The sequence below is a fragment of the Echinops telfairi genome, unplaced genomic scaffold (assembly GCF_000313985.2).
Source record: "Echinops telfairi isolate 266 unplaced genomic scaffold, ASM31398v2 ScPeMD7_7356;HRSCAF=8355, whole genome shotgun sequence".
Taxonomy (NCBI): domain Eukaryota; kingdom Metazoa; phylum Chordata; class Mammalia; order Afrosoricida; family Tenrecidae; genus Echinops; species Echinops telfairi.
In genome coordinates, this window is record NW_022111256.1 from 1,820,805 (window position 1) to 1,838,922 (window position 18,118).

At 53.8% G+C, this 18,118-nt stretch overlaps 1 protein-coding gene across 1 annotated transcript in view; it reads right to left on the reverse strand.

Moving 5' to 3' along the window:
• CD9 (CD9 molecule) overlaps nt 1–18,118 on the reverse strand; it is a 43,616-nt gene that overhangs the window by 24,544 nt on the left and 954 nt on the right. The gene's annotated exons all lie outside the window — the stretch shown is intronic.

Genomic DNA, 18,118 nt, shown 5'->3' on the forward strand with positions numbered 1-18,118 from the left:
AGCACCAGAGGAAGGAGAGTCCGGAACAGGGAGAGGATACGGAATATTGGTGGATTCTTTGTCGTGAGACCAGAAGAGGGCTAGTCAGTCAGTGTCCAGCCATCATGACGGAACATTTTGACCAAATATTCCATAAAAGAATCGTGATCAAGAGAAAGAACCCAGGACGCACTTGTCAATCCTCACGGACTCCAGGCTTTCTGGAGCCATGGAGCCTGGAAGAACACGTGAGAGCCTAACTCGTGAGGAATGTCTACCTTGAGCATCGTGCTCGGTGTAAAACTAACTGTAGGGATCACTTTGAGGGCAACCGTTCCAAAGGTTAGACAGGGGCCTTCCCTGGCAGGAAGTGGACGTGAATGGGGGAGGAGCAACTCAGACAAGGAGGCGGAGAACCGTCGCACAACCAGAAGCAAGAACTTGCTGCTGAGAAACGGCACCTCCCGTGTCCCAGTGGTGTTTGCACTGCTTCCTGTATGCATTCTCAACCACGAAACACATAAACGTGGAAGAAGAGACGGTTCCGGAAGTGAAAGCTTCCGGAACTTCTATGCACGTCTCTCCTTGATCTTTCGTGCAACTCTACCAGCACCTCCTCACCCTGGAAACTTCCTTGGGCACATTTTATTGTGGTTTCAGCAAAAGTTTACAGAGCACATCCGATTCACATCCAGCAGCTTGTGCACGTCGTGCGCGGTGACGCGGTGACGCCACTCTTCCCACGTCTGCCCTGGGCCCCCTCTGTCTTCGGAACGCTGTTTCTAGGGTGAATGCTGCCCTTTGGCTCTCCTACGGCGCTTGTCTGAGGACTGCGGTCCTCACGGGGTTACTGTCCACTTTGTAAGCTCAACGATTCTTTGGCTGAAAGGGGATCCCCGGAGGTGGGGTTAGTTCCAGGTTTGAAGGTTGCTGAAGAGGTATAGTCTCTGGGGTGTTCCACCAGTCTCTATCAGACCAGGTGTTCTCAACCTTCCTCATGCCGAGACCCTTCAATCCAGTTCCTCATGTGGTGGTGACCCCCCAACCATACAATTATTTTCCTTGCTACTTCATCACTGTCATTTTGCTACTGTTATGAATCGGGTGGTCTCTGTGAAAGGGTCGTTTGACCCCCAAAGGGGTTGGGACCCACAGGTTGAGAACTGCTGTCTTAGTCTGACTTCTGATGTCTGCACAGGTAGCCGAGTCCCCTGGGACTGATAGCAGAACATCCGGAGACAGGAACACCCAGCACTGTCGTCCCAAACTCCAGCCGGGAAGAAACATGGTTCCCATTTCCTCTTCTCTCTGTCCACATTCACCCACTCCTGCAAGCTCGGCCACGACAGACAGCCACACCCGCCCAGGCTGTCTGTGACTCCGACCAAACGGACGCCTACAGGGGCTGGCTCAGAAATCCTACCCCAGACACACGCCGGAGCGAAAGGAGGCACTTCCAATTCCAAACGAGGATTAAAAACAAAAGTGTCACGGAGCTTGGGGCCCCTGGCTCCCCTCGGCCAAGGCTGCAAAACCAGTTTCAGTTAGAAGGCAGGCGGTGCTTATGCCTGGCAGGGCTACTGACAGATACGCTTGAAGTGCGTGGGTAGAAAGATGCGCACAATCCACAAGAGAAGCAACTGGCCGAAAGGTTTCACTCTGTGTATGCGTGCATGTGTGTGGGTTTGTATTTGTGTGTATGGTCTATGTTTATGTATGTGTATATATCTTTGTGCTTGTGTGTGTATGTATATGTGTGGTGTGGGTATGTGTATGTATGTGTGTATATGTATGTGAATGTATATGTGCATGGTTTATGTGTATGTATGTATGTGCATGTGTATATATGTGTGTGGTGTGTGTGTATGTATGTGTATATGTGTGTATGTATATGTGCATGGTATATGTGTATGTATATGTGCATGGTATATGTGTATGAATATATGTGTATGGTATATGTATATGTATGTGTATATATGTGTGTGGTGTGTATATGTGTGTGGTGTGTGTATGTGTGTATGTATATGTGTGGTGTGGGTATGTGTATGTGTGTATGTATATGTGCATGGTATATGTATATGTATGTGTATGTGTATATATATGTGTGGTGTGTGTATGTGTGTGGTGTGTGTTTGTGTGCATGTATGTGTGTGGTGTGGGTATGTGTATGTATGTGCATGGTTGATGTGCATGTATGTACGTGTATGGTGTATGCATGTGCATGTGTATATATGTGTGTGGTGTGTGTATGTATGTGTGTGGTGTGTATATGTGTGTTGTGTGCATGTGTATGTGTCACTGCCTCTCACCCCTCCAGTACAAAGAACCAGGTTTGTTGCTTGCCTTTGGGACAATCTCCCTTTCCACAGGCAACACACTGGGTGGTCTTGTAATTGGACCTGTCTGGTCACCATGCTTTGAAAGGACAGCGTACACATTACTCGATAAGAGAGCCTACTCCCCACAGACGGTTTTTCTTTTTATTAGTATTATATTTATTTATTTTTGGTTTTTCTTTGGCCTTAGATGTGAAGCGGTTGAATTTGCCATTCTGGTGGGCAGTGCGGAAGGAGGAGCAGAATTTCTCTCTCTCTCTTCCTACTGCCCCCCTTTCCCCCTCAGAAGAGCCAGGGCTGTTGACTCTGGTCACTCCGCGGATCAGAGGGTGGCAGCAGCAGGTGGCATTGGGAACCAGGAGTTCGGTCCTGGCTCTGTCCACGGCGTGGCACAGCCCAGGGCCTGGCTTGTCACCGGGCAGATGCTGGTCCCACCGAGCGCTTGCAGCCACCACCTCCTGAAGCTCCCTCTTGTTCCTACCTCACTTGGAAATGACTGCTCTGGAGCAAACCGGGGAGGACGCTGCTCTAGCTCCGGGGCTGCCATTGCTGAGCTGTGCGCGCCCTTACTTCTCTGAACCAGGATCTTCTCGTGTAAAGGGAAACAAAACATAACAAAAAGCAAACGGATACCTGGCCTGCCTTTGCCCTACGGTGAAGGTGAGGATTACATGAAAGGAAGCCTGGGAAACGCGCTGACAACGGAGAGATGCTATCGCTCGGGCCTGGCGTGCAGGAGAAGAGGGCACGGAGGGACAATAAGAAGATGCCCGGAGAAGGACACAGGCCGATTCACGGGCCTTCTTTGGGTGTCACTGTGCGAGTGTCCTCCGCTGCTCTGCCCGGGGCTTGGCAGATGGAAGCAGCTCATTTCAGACAACCGGGGCTGCGTTCTCTGGTTTCTGAGTAGCCTGTGGTAGAGGGAGGTGGACACTGTGACCCTCCTCACGCCCTGTAACTGCCTCCCCGAGCTCCACCGAGATCAGATGGGATGGGCCAGGTTGGACTTCAAACGTCTGACATTCCTTTAGACTGGGATGGTTTCCGTGAGCCAATTAACTATTGGGAAGGAGCTCTTGAAACAGCAGATAACAGAGGGAGGGCTTTTCCTGGGAAGCACAGGAAAGGAGACTTTGACCTGGACCACTTCCCTGCTCCAGTCAGACGTACATGCCAGACCTGTGTGCAGCGTAGACCTGTGCCCCAAGGGGCTGTCTTGGCAGTGCCCGTTGGGAACCAAATGACCAGGCTTGCCTTCCCAAGGTACTTCTGGGTGGCTTTGAACCACCAGCCTTTAGCAAACCAGGTAGCGAAGAGGGTTCCAAGTAGGGCTGCGAACCTTAAGGCTAGCAGTTCGAAACCACTAGCCGCTCCATGGAGTCAAAAGGAGGCTTTCTCCCTCCGTGAATAGTTAACAGTCTCGGAGACCCACAGGGGCCGTTCTACCCTGTCCTCCAAGCTTGCCCTGAGTCAGAATCAACTCCATGGCAGTGAGTGAGATTAGAGAGATCAGTAAGAGGCTCCCAAGTGTGTGACCCCCAAGAACTCCTGGACTAGGTGGAGTAATATGTCAGTAGGAAGAGCTGCCCCCTGGCACCCAGGAAGTCAAAGTCAGTATCTGACTGAATTCCCCTGACCAGCTTTTTCCAGGCCCCCAAACCTCAGTCATGCTATAAGCTTTAGGGGTGGGGATAAGGGCCTCTATGTTCAAACTACAGGCTTCGACATTTAAAAACAAGTCAGGCCACCCAGACCTGTGGGCTCTGGGCCTCACCCATCTCCATGGCAACCCCTGGCTGCCAGTGAATGCCAAGGCAGTCATGGGCTGATTCACCCAAGCCAGGAGGCAGAGCCTGGCATCTGCAGCAAGAACAAACAGGATCCCAGTCTCCACAGCCTCGTCTTCCACTCCTCTCCCTGCACCCTCGTCCCCAGTTACAAACCAAAGCTGGAGTGTTTGTTGTCTCTGGGGGGCGCAAAGCCACTGGGCAGGACTCCTGGTCTGTGGAGGTCCTCTGACACAAGCCCCACCCCAGCTTGTGTCTCTACGCCAACCCGCAGCCAAACCCGCCGGGCCTCGCTCTCCTTATGGAGCGGGAGTAAACGAGGAATTCATGGTGGAATTGAGCCATGCCAACAGGGCCACGGGTGAGCAGCAGTACTATTAGAGACCGATGGGAAAGCTCTAGAAACCATAGCCCAGGAGAACAAAAGTCACCCCCCAGCGAGTGTGCTGGTCCTGGGGACTGGCTGGGCAGACGCAGTCCAGGGAGCAAGTCTCCTCTCCAGACAGTCCACTCCTGGGGCAGAACCAAACTTCTCAGAAGGCCATCTCCTTGAAGGCTGCGCACGGCACGGTTCTCCAGGGCAACGGTTCTCTCAAGTGTGGTCCCCAAGGTAGAGGGGGTGTTGCAGTCGCAATAGTAAAGGCACCTATCAGACATGCAAATTTGCAGCTCCATCCTGGAGGGGTGGCTTAGACTCAAGGGCCCATTTACATGACATTAGAAGCTCTGGGGCTCAGCATCCTGGGGATTCTGATGCCCACACAAGTTTGGGGAAACCCTGTTCTGGGCTTTGTTTAAAAACAGACCCACCAGGTCCAATGTGGAAAATTCCACCCTTGGGGTTCTGGTCCAGGAAAACAGCTTTCTAACGGGCAGTGCTGAGCAGTAGCTGGAGATTAGCGCATATGCCTTCTCTGAGTGGAAGGTGCTTTGTCCGTGCCAGGGTGAGCTCCCAGCCTCCCAGCCTCCCAGCCGAGGGCAAAGCTTACCGGGCCTGACATTTTACAGTCAGAGCTGTAGAGGGCAGGGCCAAATGCCCGGACTGCCGGTCAGTGCAGCCATTGGGAGTGGGCCTGGGGACCGCTTTGAGCCTGCTGCCTGGTGACAGTTCAGGAGAGGATACAGAGAGAGGCGCTTGAAGGAAGCAGGAGTTTGGAGGAGATAACTGACTGAGCCACTCCCCTACTCTAAGCCCACTGGGCCCGCAGAGTCATCGTAAAGGGTGCAAGCTGGGACCTGCGTTGGACTCCCAAATGTGCATTCAGCACCCATGCTTCTGCCCTGGCTTCTGCCCCTCCTCCCACAGGCGCCATACTGACTCAGTGGCCAAGCCTCACCCAGCCTCTGGAGCAGGGTCCGGGGTCGGTGAAAACTCCCTGCCTGGTTCCTGCAGCCTGCTTTTCTCTCTAGCTCGGGCTGTTAACACGTACGAGGGAGTGGGTTCTCTTCCCAAACCAACCTATGAAAAAATATTCTATGAAAAAGAAAAATTCTGGGGGGTGGGATGGGGTAAAGCATACATACATGCAGAGCCTGCTACCTGAATGGTGAGCTAGCTGACCTTAGGTTTACACCGACTTGAGGCAATTCTGTTCAAGAACTCCTCTTCCACAAATTGGGGCCCCAATGAAACAAAGAGCAGCAACAGAATCATTCTAGCATCGATTAGCTCTGGAAGGAGACCCACCGAGGGCCACCAGACACAGGAATCATCTCATGTCACCCTCCGTCATAGCCCTTCCTGTTGAGAAGGAGCAGGTACCCTACAAGACCCTGTCAGAGGCAGAAACCTGGGTTCACTCGGAACCGGGGGTTGGTAATCAGAGGTCCTCTTTTCCAACGTACTCTTATTCCCTGGCTGCCCGAGGGGGTGAGTTGGGGAGAACGGGAACCTCTAAGAACGTCTGGGGGGAGGGGTCAGGGCATGGTGGATGTGCTCTCTCTCCTCTCCCTCCCTCCCCTCTCCTGGGGCCCAAGGAGAGTAGACCCTGCTGCAGAGACCCTAGAGAGGTGGTGGTCTCAGGGCCCCCAGGGATCAGCTCACTGGTGCTCCAGGACTCTCTCTAACTTCCCTGCAGTGCCCTCGAGGAGTAGAAGTCTGGTGGCTGGCTCTGTCCCCGTGGGACCTGGTGTTGGGGGATCCCAGCCGTCAGGAAAGTTGTAGGGAAGCAGAACTGATGCTCTTTTTGGGACACGAGGAGGGCATGGAGGGGGCGGTCTTGGCCTGAGCCAAGTGGAGTCCTCCTTCCTTCGGATCCCCTTGGAGAAATTCAGCTCCAAGTCGGGCTGCTCAGGTGAGCCCCTACCAGCTAGACATCCTTATGGGACATGGCCAGCAGGATGCCCCATTCCGCCCCCACCTCCCCCAAATGGGGGAGTCTCTGAAAGAGCACTTTGTAGGTGGGCGGAGGGAGACACAGGCCTCCCAATTCATGTTCTGGAAGGAAGGAGACTTGGAGAGAGAGGTCGAATGGTCGCTCGGAGCAATGCTGCGTGACGTGGCCTGACACATGGGAGCAATAGGGAGGTGTCAGTGACCGTCAAACTTGAGGACAACCTCAACTTAAGAGGACAAACTTAAGCGGTGGGCTAGGCATCACAAAGCCTCGGTGGCATTGTGGGTTAGGCCTTGGGTTGAACTGCAAGGTCGGTGGTTCCCCCCCCTGCCCCTTGGGAGAGATGAGACTCTGTGCACCTGTAACGGATGTAGAGTCTCAGGAACCCTATGCAGGGTGGCTCTGTGATGGCTCTGCGAGGCAGCGGCTGTTTGGGTTCTTACCAGTAACCACGACAACACGATAGCCGCTATCGCCTGCGCGCTATGAGCCAGCACATCTTTACGACTTCGTTATTCCTCACCTGCAGATCCGTGCAGACACGTGAGGCCTTACAGAGAGCCCCTCGTTGGCTGCCCCCATACAGGACTCTGCATTCTCCCCAGCAGCTCCTTCCCTCCCCGCCACGGCCCTGCTGCGCGTGGTGGATCAGGGCCACGTGCAGGCAACCACCACAGAGACTTCAACCCCACACTGACGTGGTGTCACAAATCACCCCCTGCGATGGCTTTTTTCTTGCTCTTTTATAGCACCAGGGGAAGGCTAAGGATGGATATTCAAAACAAACAGAGTCTAAAAAGCACAACCACTCATGAGAAACTAGGTCCGTGGGGTGGGGGTGGGGTGGGGGGGGCAGGACCTGAGCCTTGCCAGTGGTCTTGGGCTAAGGGAGAAGACTGCCTCTTGTAGCCACTTAAGTGTCTCAACCACTGAGAAGATTATGTAGTTCCTACCCAACCACGCGTGTAACTCAACATTCAAACAAGTGAAATCAGCGTGAAGACGGTTTTAAAAAGTGCCTTACTGTCTCATAGTTACTTGGATACAGCTGCACTGCTGGTGGGTTTGGTATGGTCTCCTTCCTGGAGGTTCGAGTGCACCTTGTGGGTATAACCCCAGTGTGAGGGGCCTCAAGGCAGCCACAGCCCATCACCTGGTCACGCCCTGCTCTTTGGGGCAGTGTTTCAATGTTCGAGCCTGGCTTCAGGCTGGTTCAAGGTGTCCTGTGATCAGGGAACGATGCTTTGTAGGGATAGAAACAGTGCACAACTGGGCTCCCAGGGAGAAGAGGGATGTTGTGAGGCGAGGCCTGTAATGAGGAGTTACTTAATGGGCTGCTACCTGCGAGGTGAGCCGTTCAAAACCCACCATTGCTCCCCACTGGAGAAAAATGAGGCTTTCTCTTCCTGTAAAGAGTCACAGTTGCAGAGACCCACAGGGGCGGTTTTAGTTTGTCCTGGAGGGCTGCTATGCGCCAGGAGTGAGGTGAGGGCTGTACTGTAATGCTTTGCAAGCCCTCCGTGTGTCCTGGGAGAGCCTCCCCTGTTTGTTGCCCTCCTTAGGGAACTGAGTTTGGTTCTGATGGTGGTGGGGCTGCCTCCCACCTGTGAGGTAGTAGATATTATCATTCCAGGTGACAGCTCAGAGAGGTCAAGTCACTTGCCCATGGTCACAGAGCTGGTATGGACTGACCCTGGGATTCAACCCAAGGGCTATCAGCATGTCCCCCAGTCACATTCACACCTATATCTTGCCGAGATCCAGCTGCCGGCTCATCCCTGGGGGAAAGGAGGGGTGCCGCTTCTCCTCTCTGGGTGTGGCACCGGGCAATGACCCACCAGTTTGGAAGGCTGCTACGATCACCATTACACCTCCAACGTGCCCGTGAGCTTTTTCTCAGCCCTGTTCTTTGGAAATTGCGAGGCTACCTGGTTTGAGCAAGTTTAAGAGTTGAGAAATCCTTTCTTCTATGGACAAAGTCAGCATCATTTCAAAACCAGTGTCTTGGCGGAGCAAAGGTTCAGCTCACAGGGTGTGCTGGGACCAAGGAAGGAGGAAGTAGGGCCTCCTACTCCAAGCCCCTCCAGGGTAATGTCTTTCTAAACAAGAAATGCCATTCCAAGTTTCCACTGCCTGCTTGCCAGACGTGCAGCACACACCGGCCAACCCCTAAATCCTCTTTCTGCTGAAAACAGGCATTCTGCTCTTAACCAACGTCATCTGAGATGGGAGCCTGTTTGGGGATGTTTTGCTTGAAACACCCAAACAGCACACATTTGCTTTCCATTGTGCATGTATCACTGAGATGTCTAGCCACTTCTCTCTCCCACACACACTTGAACCTGCCCATCAGTTTGTGCCAGCCCCCTCCAGGAAGCCGGTTCCCCTCGCCCGTCTGCGTGCCCCGAGTGGTTGGAGACCCCTTCTTTCACAAAGCTTTCAAACAATGCCATGTGATGCCTAGATTGGCAGGGTAAGCAGAAGCATACGGCCCTGCTCAGCTGAATGGCTCTCCTCTCCATCACGGGATAAGCAGAGCACCAAGCCAGCAAGGGCAGGGGAGGCCAGGTCTCCAAATGGTGGTGTCCTGTTATCCCTGTGCCATGGTCCCGACCTTCATTTCTGATCTCTTAATTATTATTAGGTGCCAAGCACTCAAAGGTCCCTTAAACAAAACAAAATAAACTCAAAAACTCACTGCCATCGACTCAATGCTGACTCACCGCGACTCCCCTGTGGGTTTCAAGACTGTAACTGTTTATGGGAGTAGAAAGCCCTGTATTTCTGCTGAGGAGATGCTGGTGGTTTTGAACTGATGACCATGTGGCTTGCAGTGCAACTCGTAACCATGACCCCACCAGGGCTCCTGTACAGGAGTCCCCAGGTGGTGAAAATGGTCAGTGCTCTCGACTGCTCACCACACAGGGACACGTTTGAGTTTATGCATACGAGCCTCTGAAGAAGAATCTATTTGGCGCCAACTTTTGGAAAAACCAGCTTTGAAAACCCTCTGGGGCCCAGCTCTATTCTGACACATGGCAGGAGTTGGCTGGTTGGCAACTGGCTTACTGATATTAACCATCTAACCTATATTTCGCCCGACAGACGTCGCCTGAATGCTCTCACTCCATTTGCACAAGTGACCCAGGAGGTAGGCAATGTTGCTGGCATCTTCAGGACCAGGAAACCCAGGCCCGGGAGGAACTTGTCTGAGAGCATAGAGCACATGAGTGCAGAGTCAAGAACTTGAACCCAGAGCCTTCTGGCAGCAAAGCCCCCAATCTCAACCATTCAGCTTTTTCCATGGTTCAGTCTTCCTTTGAGCCTAGAGCCAGAGCTTTCTCCGTGGGTGGCCTAGCAACACGGTGGTTGTTAGCAGTGAGGAGCTGGTCGGTGGGACTCAAGGAGATGCCATGCAAGATAGAGGGAAATGCTGCCCCGTCCTGTGGCATCTCCACAATTGGTGATGGATCCACTGGGTTTTCCTTCATTGATTTTCAGAAGTAGATCACCAGGCCTTTCTTCCTAGACCATGTTAGTCTGTAAGCTTTACTGAATGCTGTTTTCAGCATCATAGCTACACACCAGCCCCCACTGACAGATAGGGGGTTGGTGGTGGCTGTGCGTGAAGTCCACTGGCTAGAAATCCAACTGGGTCTCCCGCATGGAAGGAGAGAATCATACCAGGGAACCCCCGCTCCCCCACCCACCTACCCTGTACCAATAATAGCTCATCCCACTGCAGAAGGGGTTCCTACTACCCTGAAAGTCCCAGGCGGCATCTGCAAAGGAAGAGACCCTACCTCTGCAACACGAAGGCAGCCGGTGGCACCTCTAACCACCTGGACCTGGCTTCTTTCTGAGGAAGCTGCTGATGCACTGGGTGGGGGCCTGGGCTTCTCCCTTTCCCCCAAAGCACCATCCTGCCAGCAAATGGCTCTGGGGCCCTGGGGAGTACATCACTGCAGGCTTCTGGGCTTTATCTCGATGCAAGCCCCTCCCAGACACCCCCAGCCCATCCTGGGACTTTAGAACGAGGGCAGCGTCCCATTATAAGGAAGGAGTCAACGCCCCTCCCCAGCACTGGAAGAGATGCCCAGTTTGATTTCAATGAGTTATTTGGGGTTGTAAAGGAGCCAGGGTTATCTTTTGAGAGGAGTGGAAGAATGTTGGGCGTGGAAAGATCTAGCCAGGCTGGTGGAGGGAAGTTTTTAACTGCCCCACGTCACCAGAGAGGCGTTCCCAGCACCCTGGGGGAGCACAGGGAGGAGAGACTTCTTAGTGAGTCCATTCCTCTTGAAGAGTGGCAGTGGGTGAGGGAGTTGAGGGGGGCTCCCTACTCCTAGACAGGACGCCTCACAGGTGGGGTCCCGGGTCTGAGTGTGGGGCCTTGGAATTCCTTACAGGGAGCTTAAAGGTACTTTCGATGAAACCTTTAAGAAACATCAACTTCCTGTTGACGTGAAAAAAAACAAGAAGCTCATCCCTTAGGTCTGTGCCCCCAAATCTCACTGAACAGTTGAACGTCATTCTATCGTTTATTGGGCTATTATCTTGTCTCCAGGACTCAAATCGATGTAGACTTAAAAGTCAAAGAAAACTATCAAATGCTACAAAGGGTTCTGTTTTAACTCCAAGCCAAGGATCTTCGCTCGCGATCACCGGGTGTTGCGGGTGTTTGTTCTGTTTCCCTCTTTCCTGTGTTGTTCCGTGCCCTCAAGTTGGTTCTCATGCATAGCGACCTTCTGCACCACAGACCCCATCCCCACTCAGCCCTGCACCAGGCTCGCGGCGCGGGTGTTGTGTCGGAGCCCACCGTTGCCGCCACCGCGTGGAGGGCTTTCAGGTGGGAGGGCTGCCCATCTGTTTTACCAACCAGGAGGTCCTTTGCCAGGGACCAGTCTCTTCTGACAACACGTCCAAAGGATGTGAGATGAAGTCTCCCATCCTTGCTTCTAAAGAGCAGTCTAGCTGTCCTTCTCCCAAGACACACGCTACTTTTCTTGGCAGTCCGTGGTACGTTCAATCTTCATGGCCGGCACTGTAATTCGAATGCACTGGTTCTTCTGCCAGTCTTCCTGATTCAATGTCCTACCTTCACGTGCACGTGCAAGTGACCGGAAGTACCCTGGCTTGGGCCAGGCACTCGTAGTCTTCAAAGTGCCATTTGTGCCCTTCAACACTTGGAAGAGATTTGATTTCTTGACGTCTACTTCCCTGAGCAATGATTGGGGGTTTCTGTAGTTGGGTATTAACACAGCTCAGACAGAGGGCCTCCTTCCTCTTTGAGGCATTGAACTTCAGTGGGAAGCTGGGGATTCGGAGAGGTCTCGGGCCTATGGCCTGTAAGCATCGAGGGGTTACTTTCCGAACGGCACCAGCAGGAGCTGCCATTTCAGCTCCTCTGCACAGACTTGTCGGGAGGTTCAGCAAGACTACGTCTTTAATCTAGATTTCTGACGCTCCTCCAAGTCCCCAAACCTCTTCAATCGAGAGATGACCAGGGCTCCCTCTCCAAGGGCAAAAGCTTCTGCATTCCCTGCTACTTAGCTCTGCTGCTCCACAGGAGCGCCGAGCCTGGAGCTAGGGAGCCTCCTCAGGAGACCATTCTCCCATCTTCTGGTCTCAGGGGCAAGGCCAGGGAAGGTCCCGCCATGCTTGGTTCCATTTTGGTGGGAGGAGGAAAAGAGAGCGCCCGAAACCAGGTGTTTCTGAACAAGGACAATCGCCTGAGCTGTGAGAGAAATCTAACCCCACAGGCAAAACTTGGCTGGAAAGCCCATAAAGTTGGATTCCTCACGCAGGAGAGAAGTACAGAACAAAACCCACTAAATGAAGCAAAGTCCAAAGCCACTCCTCGGGCAATGATTCAGCACAGCATCAGAGCGCAGCTAGCTGGGCTGCCCTCCATCCTCACAGGGACTCGGGGATCTCTGCCTGCCGCCCTTCTCCAGGCTCCCCCGTGATGTGATTCCACCACGTGGTCCCCAGGGAGTGAGGAGCTGCCTGGAAACCGAAGGGAAAAAACAATGTTGGGGTGGCGCATGGTTCATCAAGTGAGGTTCCCTATTCTTCCAGGGGAAAAAAGGCAAAAAAGTGGATATTATATTTTTGGGGAGGTAGGTAGGTCCCACCGATTTGGGGGGCAGTTCTCTCTGAAGGTTAAGTCCCTTCATCTTTGAGGACGGGGTACGGTACTTAAAAACTCTCCCCAACTCAGTTTTTGATTTTTTTTAAGGTGGAAAAGAAACTACTGGATGGATGTGATTATTAGAAAATCGTGTCATCTGGGGGCAGGATGCTGTTTTCCGCAGCTGCGCGCCATCACTTGATGGAAAATGAGGATGTCCCTGGGCCGGCATGTCTGTTTCCACAGACCAAAACCGGCCTTCCAGATGCAGATTCGAAACCTGTCACTGATGAGCTCCTTGGTCCCCCGATTCCTCCAGCTGCAAAGGGGGTGGAGGGCAGGAGTCCTGGGGTGTTGCAAACAGTTCAGGCCTGGAGCCGAAAGGTTGGTAGTTTGAACCCACCCAAAGGCGTCCCCTGAAGAGTTGGTGATCTGTCTCTGGAAGGCCACAGCCTGACAACTTCACGGAGCAGATGGACCGATGGCCACGGAGCGTGAGCAACATGGAAGGCATGGGCCTGCCCGGCTCTTACCCGGACTTTCACACCCTGACACCATGAAGTCATTGTTCATCTGTATGTAAGAGGCAATTCAGGGCCTATTTCTGCAAATCTCGGTAGGAAAGGCCTGTGGTATGTCCAAAGAAAGACCCATTGCCTTCAACCCGTGGGGAGGGAGGAACACCGGGCAGGTCTCACAACCTTCGCCACCTCCCTTCCCCCAGCTCAACACAGGCCCGCCTACAACGTGCTGTCTGAAGCCAAGGTAGCTCAGGGACCTCGGCCCCTCCAGCCCGCCCAGGCGGATGAGGCGCACTGGGAAGTGGGGTGTCCTCTGGAAGGAACAGTGCCCTTGTGACCCTAAGACGTTATGAAGTTCCAAACCCTGGGGCCAGTTCCCGAAGCCACGGCTCCTTCTACATTGAGGTGAAAGGAAGGCAAGCAGACACACAGGGCACCGGGCTGGGTGTTTAAGAGGGGCAGGCAGATGTCTGGCCAAGACTCCACTTGAAGGAAGGTGTGAGACTTGTGGTGGGGTTGGGTAGGGGGCTGAACCCACAAGAGACTCCTTTCAGAGGGCGCTCAGGGTGAGGTGGCCTCTCCGTTAGGCTGCTGATCTGAGAACGCAGCCTGGGGCTCAACCAGAGCTGCTTCTTGGGGCACCAAAGAGCAGGGTCTAGAACGGTGCTGTCGGGCACTCTGAAAAGAACGTGCGTGCGTGTGTGTGTGTGTGTGTGTGTGTGTGTGTGTGTGTGTGTGTACACATGCACCCCCATTCCCTCAACAATCAGGAGTCGGATCTTTGTGTTGACAACCATTGTGGAAAAAGTAGGCGCATGCCGCCAAGACTCTGAGCTCGGAGGAGCCCTGTTTTCCTTAGCAGGTCAGACTGGCCTCACCTCTCCCCGTACCTGCCAGGGTGCACACATGGCCAGCGTCACAGCCCGCACCAGCTGTCTGGGTGCCAAAGGGGGGAAGCCATTTTAGGAAAGCCCGAACGCCTCGCTCAGCCCCAGCATGGAAGTCAGACAACACCTGGGCCAGGCAGCCAGTTAGGTGGCAGGGGCTTTGCCATCGCCACCTCACCTGGCCCGTGTCCTGCCCAGCAGTTTGCTTTTGGGAAGTGAGACAGCTCTAAAGTCAACCGTGTAGCAACACAACCTGCCGCAGGACGTGCAGAGACGGGGCGGCCATGTCTGAGGTTGGCACGGGTGCGGGGGAATAGAAAGAAAGAGAACGACGGAAGGAAGGAAGAACAAAGAGAGAACGAACGAACAGACACTGAACGAGCAATGAAGCAGGGGGCATGTTGCAGACTCAGAACCTGTGCCTGGTGTAGAGTCTGTGGTGGACGTGTGCACACCTCTCAGGGAGTTGCTCCCATCCTCCCTGCCTGCCTCAATCTAATTACAACTAATATAGAAGAGTAGTTGGGCATTTATTGTGCATCGAGTCCTCGGCCTCTCTGCTTATTGCATTGGCTGTATTTTTTCATTTAACCCTCTCAGCAACCCTGTTGAGAAGACCCCATCTGATGATGGGAAATTGATTCCAGAGGCAAAGCTCCAACCACTAGACCGTACAACCACATGCCTTAGCTAAGTAAGGGTCATGGGCAAGGAAACAGAGCGCCCCCAGGCAGAGACCACCTCTCCTCAGGGTTCATGGAGGGAACTGTGAGGGATGAGGGACAAGAATGAAGACTCCAGAGATCAAGGTCAAGAGGGGAATGACTTGAAGCCAAGTTCAGAGAAGTCTTGGTGTCTGCCACACACTTCCATTTCCTGACTCCTATTTTGGGTGGTGTGGGCAAGGCCTATTGTTGTGGGTGGTGTGTGTATGTGTGTGTGTGTTGGGGTGGGGTGGATTGGCTGGCAGCACAGGCTGAGCTTGATGGAACCTTTTGGAGATGTTTGTTCCAAACATCTGGTTTTATAGATGACGGCCCTGGGGTCTGGAGCCCACGGTTTCAAAGTGGGTTGCAGGCAGGGCTGGATCAACACGCAGAGCTCTGAATTCACAGAACAGGGGCTCCGTTGTGCTGCCAGGTAGCCTCTGTGAGGGACAGGGCGTGCCTCTTGTGGGGAACGCAGGGGGAAACTGCCTGCTTTTTCCATCAGTGAGTGAGGGCATGGGGTGAAAGTCGGGGAGCAAAGGGGAGTAGCACAGGAACTACACCAAGCGCCAGGCATGTCCATTTTGAGGAAGCCCTCTAGGTGCCGGACTAGGGTTGGGGTGTGTGGAGGTGGGGAGCCATGGACCGGAAAGACACCTTTCTGGCCCCACCTTCGTTAGCCCAAGTCACCTTGAAATAGCTGTCGTTTTTTGTCACGCTGACATCCGTAAGATGTTTGTCTTCTAAATTTTGGGGGGTGGCGTGGGGGGTGGGTGGGTAGGAAGGTCGGAAGGAAATACAGAAGCAACTGAAATAGAGCTAGGAGTTTGGGCTACGGGGGTGTTGGAAAAACAGACTGATTGTTGGTTTGGCTGTGGGCATCTGAGGCGCTGCTGAGAGAGGGCAGTTGGCTCCGCCTGGGCTGTAAGAGTGTCCAGCAGGGGTGAGGGCTAGCAAAGTGGTGCTCACCTGACCACCCCACTGCTGGCTCCTTTTCTGCCAGACTGGAACACTGCTGGCCCTTGGCCCCACAACTGCCTGCTAAGGCCCATAGCCAAGCCCTCTGCTGTATAGGCTTGGTTCTGACTCAGTGACCTTGTAATGACAGTATGAAACTGCCCCTAGGGCTTCTTGACAGAATCAGGCTGTGGCATCTTTTTCCCTAGGAGGGGCTGGTGGATTTGAACCGACAACTTATGGGTTCCTGTTAAGGCCCCTATCAGGTCCCAAATGGGAAGTCTACCCACAGTCTTGGTCTCAAGAGAGAAAGGGAAGTAGTGACTTCGTCATCATTAGCCAAGCAACTTCCTTTTAAAGATGCTTTCTGAGAACTTGTTTCCACCCCTGGTCTATTTCCACCTTGCAGCCAACCCTGCCTGGGCCAGGCTGTATGTGGCAATGGACTTGAAACCTGTCTGACCTGAGTTCCCACAGACATTTGAGGCCATCCTGCTATGTTTGCTACCGTGGTGACCATCAGAAAAATGGGCTGATGCTCCTTGCTCTGGCTAGGTGCCAGGTGCCGGAAAAGAAAGGCCTTTGCAGACCGTGAAACCCGTACACAAATGGGCCACAATATCTCTTACCACCCTCTCCTGGGAGATGGACCTTCAACTCTATAGACTCCAATCTGGCAGGAGAACAATAGTGGATTCAGGAGCACACCGCGACGGCTCACCTGCCTATACCCGGTCCATCACCAGATCCCCTGGGCGATTTGGGGAGGAAATGAGGGCGGAACCAAAGTGAGCTGTACCCTTGGCTTGGCTTCTGATTAGCGCGTGTGATCCCGGGGAAACCCGCCCGTGTCCGGCTCGCAGCATTCTCTTTGTGAATAAGGGGCTGGACTAGATGATCTCTAGTCAGCCATAACTCCAAACCCAAACATTCCCAGAGTGAGTCATTCTGTTTCAGAAGATCCAGTGGACCAGCAGCAACTGGCCCAGGCAGGGCAGCTCTGAACAGGAGCGGAGGGGCAGGGTGTGGCCGGCCACTGGGCAAGAGACTACCAGTGTCTGGGAGGTATACATGGTTGACATGCTCGGTTGCTTAATAGGCTGCAGCGTCAAGTCCACCGAGAGTATCCAGTTAGATACTTTCTTCTTCTGCCTCCAAAGAAGAAAAGACCTGACCATCTCCTTCCAAAAACCCAGTACTGAAGATCTTCTGTCTACTCTGATGTACACAGGCTGGCTGTGATTCCGGGCTGACCTGATGTCAACTGGCTTTCGCCAGGACACGGAGAGGTTGGATGATGGGTGGTCCTGGATGCCTCCCATCCAGTTCCAGCCTCAGTCATGGGACAGACAGGGGGTGAGGGGGTGAGGAGGCACACATGGCAGTCTGTGGTACCCCTGGCACCCAAACCCCGGATGCAGCCTAGGCAGATAGCTGAGGACTAACAGATAAATCGGACTAGCCTCCCTGGGGAGATACTGTTCTCAAGTGGTGAGAAGAAAACTCCCCAAAGGATGTGGGTGGGAGGAGTGGGGCAGGGCCAGCCAGCATTCTAACATCCTTTTCTGGTGCCAAGTGCGTGGTGATAAAAGGTCACCCAGTCTAGTGCTGGCTGGGTCCTGGAGGGGTCCCTACGGGGTATCTCCAAAGCAGGCCACAGACCCGGCAGGGTGATTCATGTGTGGCACTCTCACTAGGGTATGTGCTGGGTGTGGTGCCTTGCGCGAGACCGGCTAGTTTCTACTGCTTTCCAACCGTCAGCATTGGGAGGAGGAGTCAATCCTGGATTTGTCCTGAGGTTCCCGGGGTGGGGGTGGGGCAGTGACCCACACTGAGGGAGCAAGCACTTTTGTTGGTGACATGTGTCACCTCCCTTGAGAAGGTATTGGCTTGCTTTTCCAAACCTTTCCTGCCCTCAGAGGGGTATGCAATGCCCACCTGTGCACAGGGGAGCTGCCCTCAGAATCAAGAGACAAAGGTGACCTATGTTTCTTGCCTCTGTCTTTGAGTGGTATCCCCTGCCCGAGAGAAAGTATGGGTCGGGGGTGGGGGAGTGGGGGTGGGGGGACACTCTCCTTTTCTGTTGTCTCCCCAGCTGTAGCAAAGCTGGCTGTGACCGGCTGGACGTGTCCCTGGGGCACCCTGCTCAGGTATGCTGTCTAGAGTGACAGTTCCCTCTCTGCGGCCCAGGCTCCCTGCTCGTGGGCTACAGAGGGAAAGGAAGCGGCCAGAAGCTATCCTGGGTGGGCAGTGGGAGAGTCCCTATCTGATTCCTCCTGGAACTGGAGCAACACTGGACTCATCCCTTCGGAGGAGGCCATAGGCATCTGGCCCTCCACTCCCCCTGTCCCAGAGTCCTCTCCAGTTAGATGCTATCGCGTTTGAGAAAAACAAATCAAGACAAGCCAGTCTTTCAGGTAGCTCCCAGGGAACTTTCTCACGGTCCCACAGCGAGCGAGCGAGGGAGGGAGGGGGAGA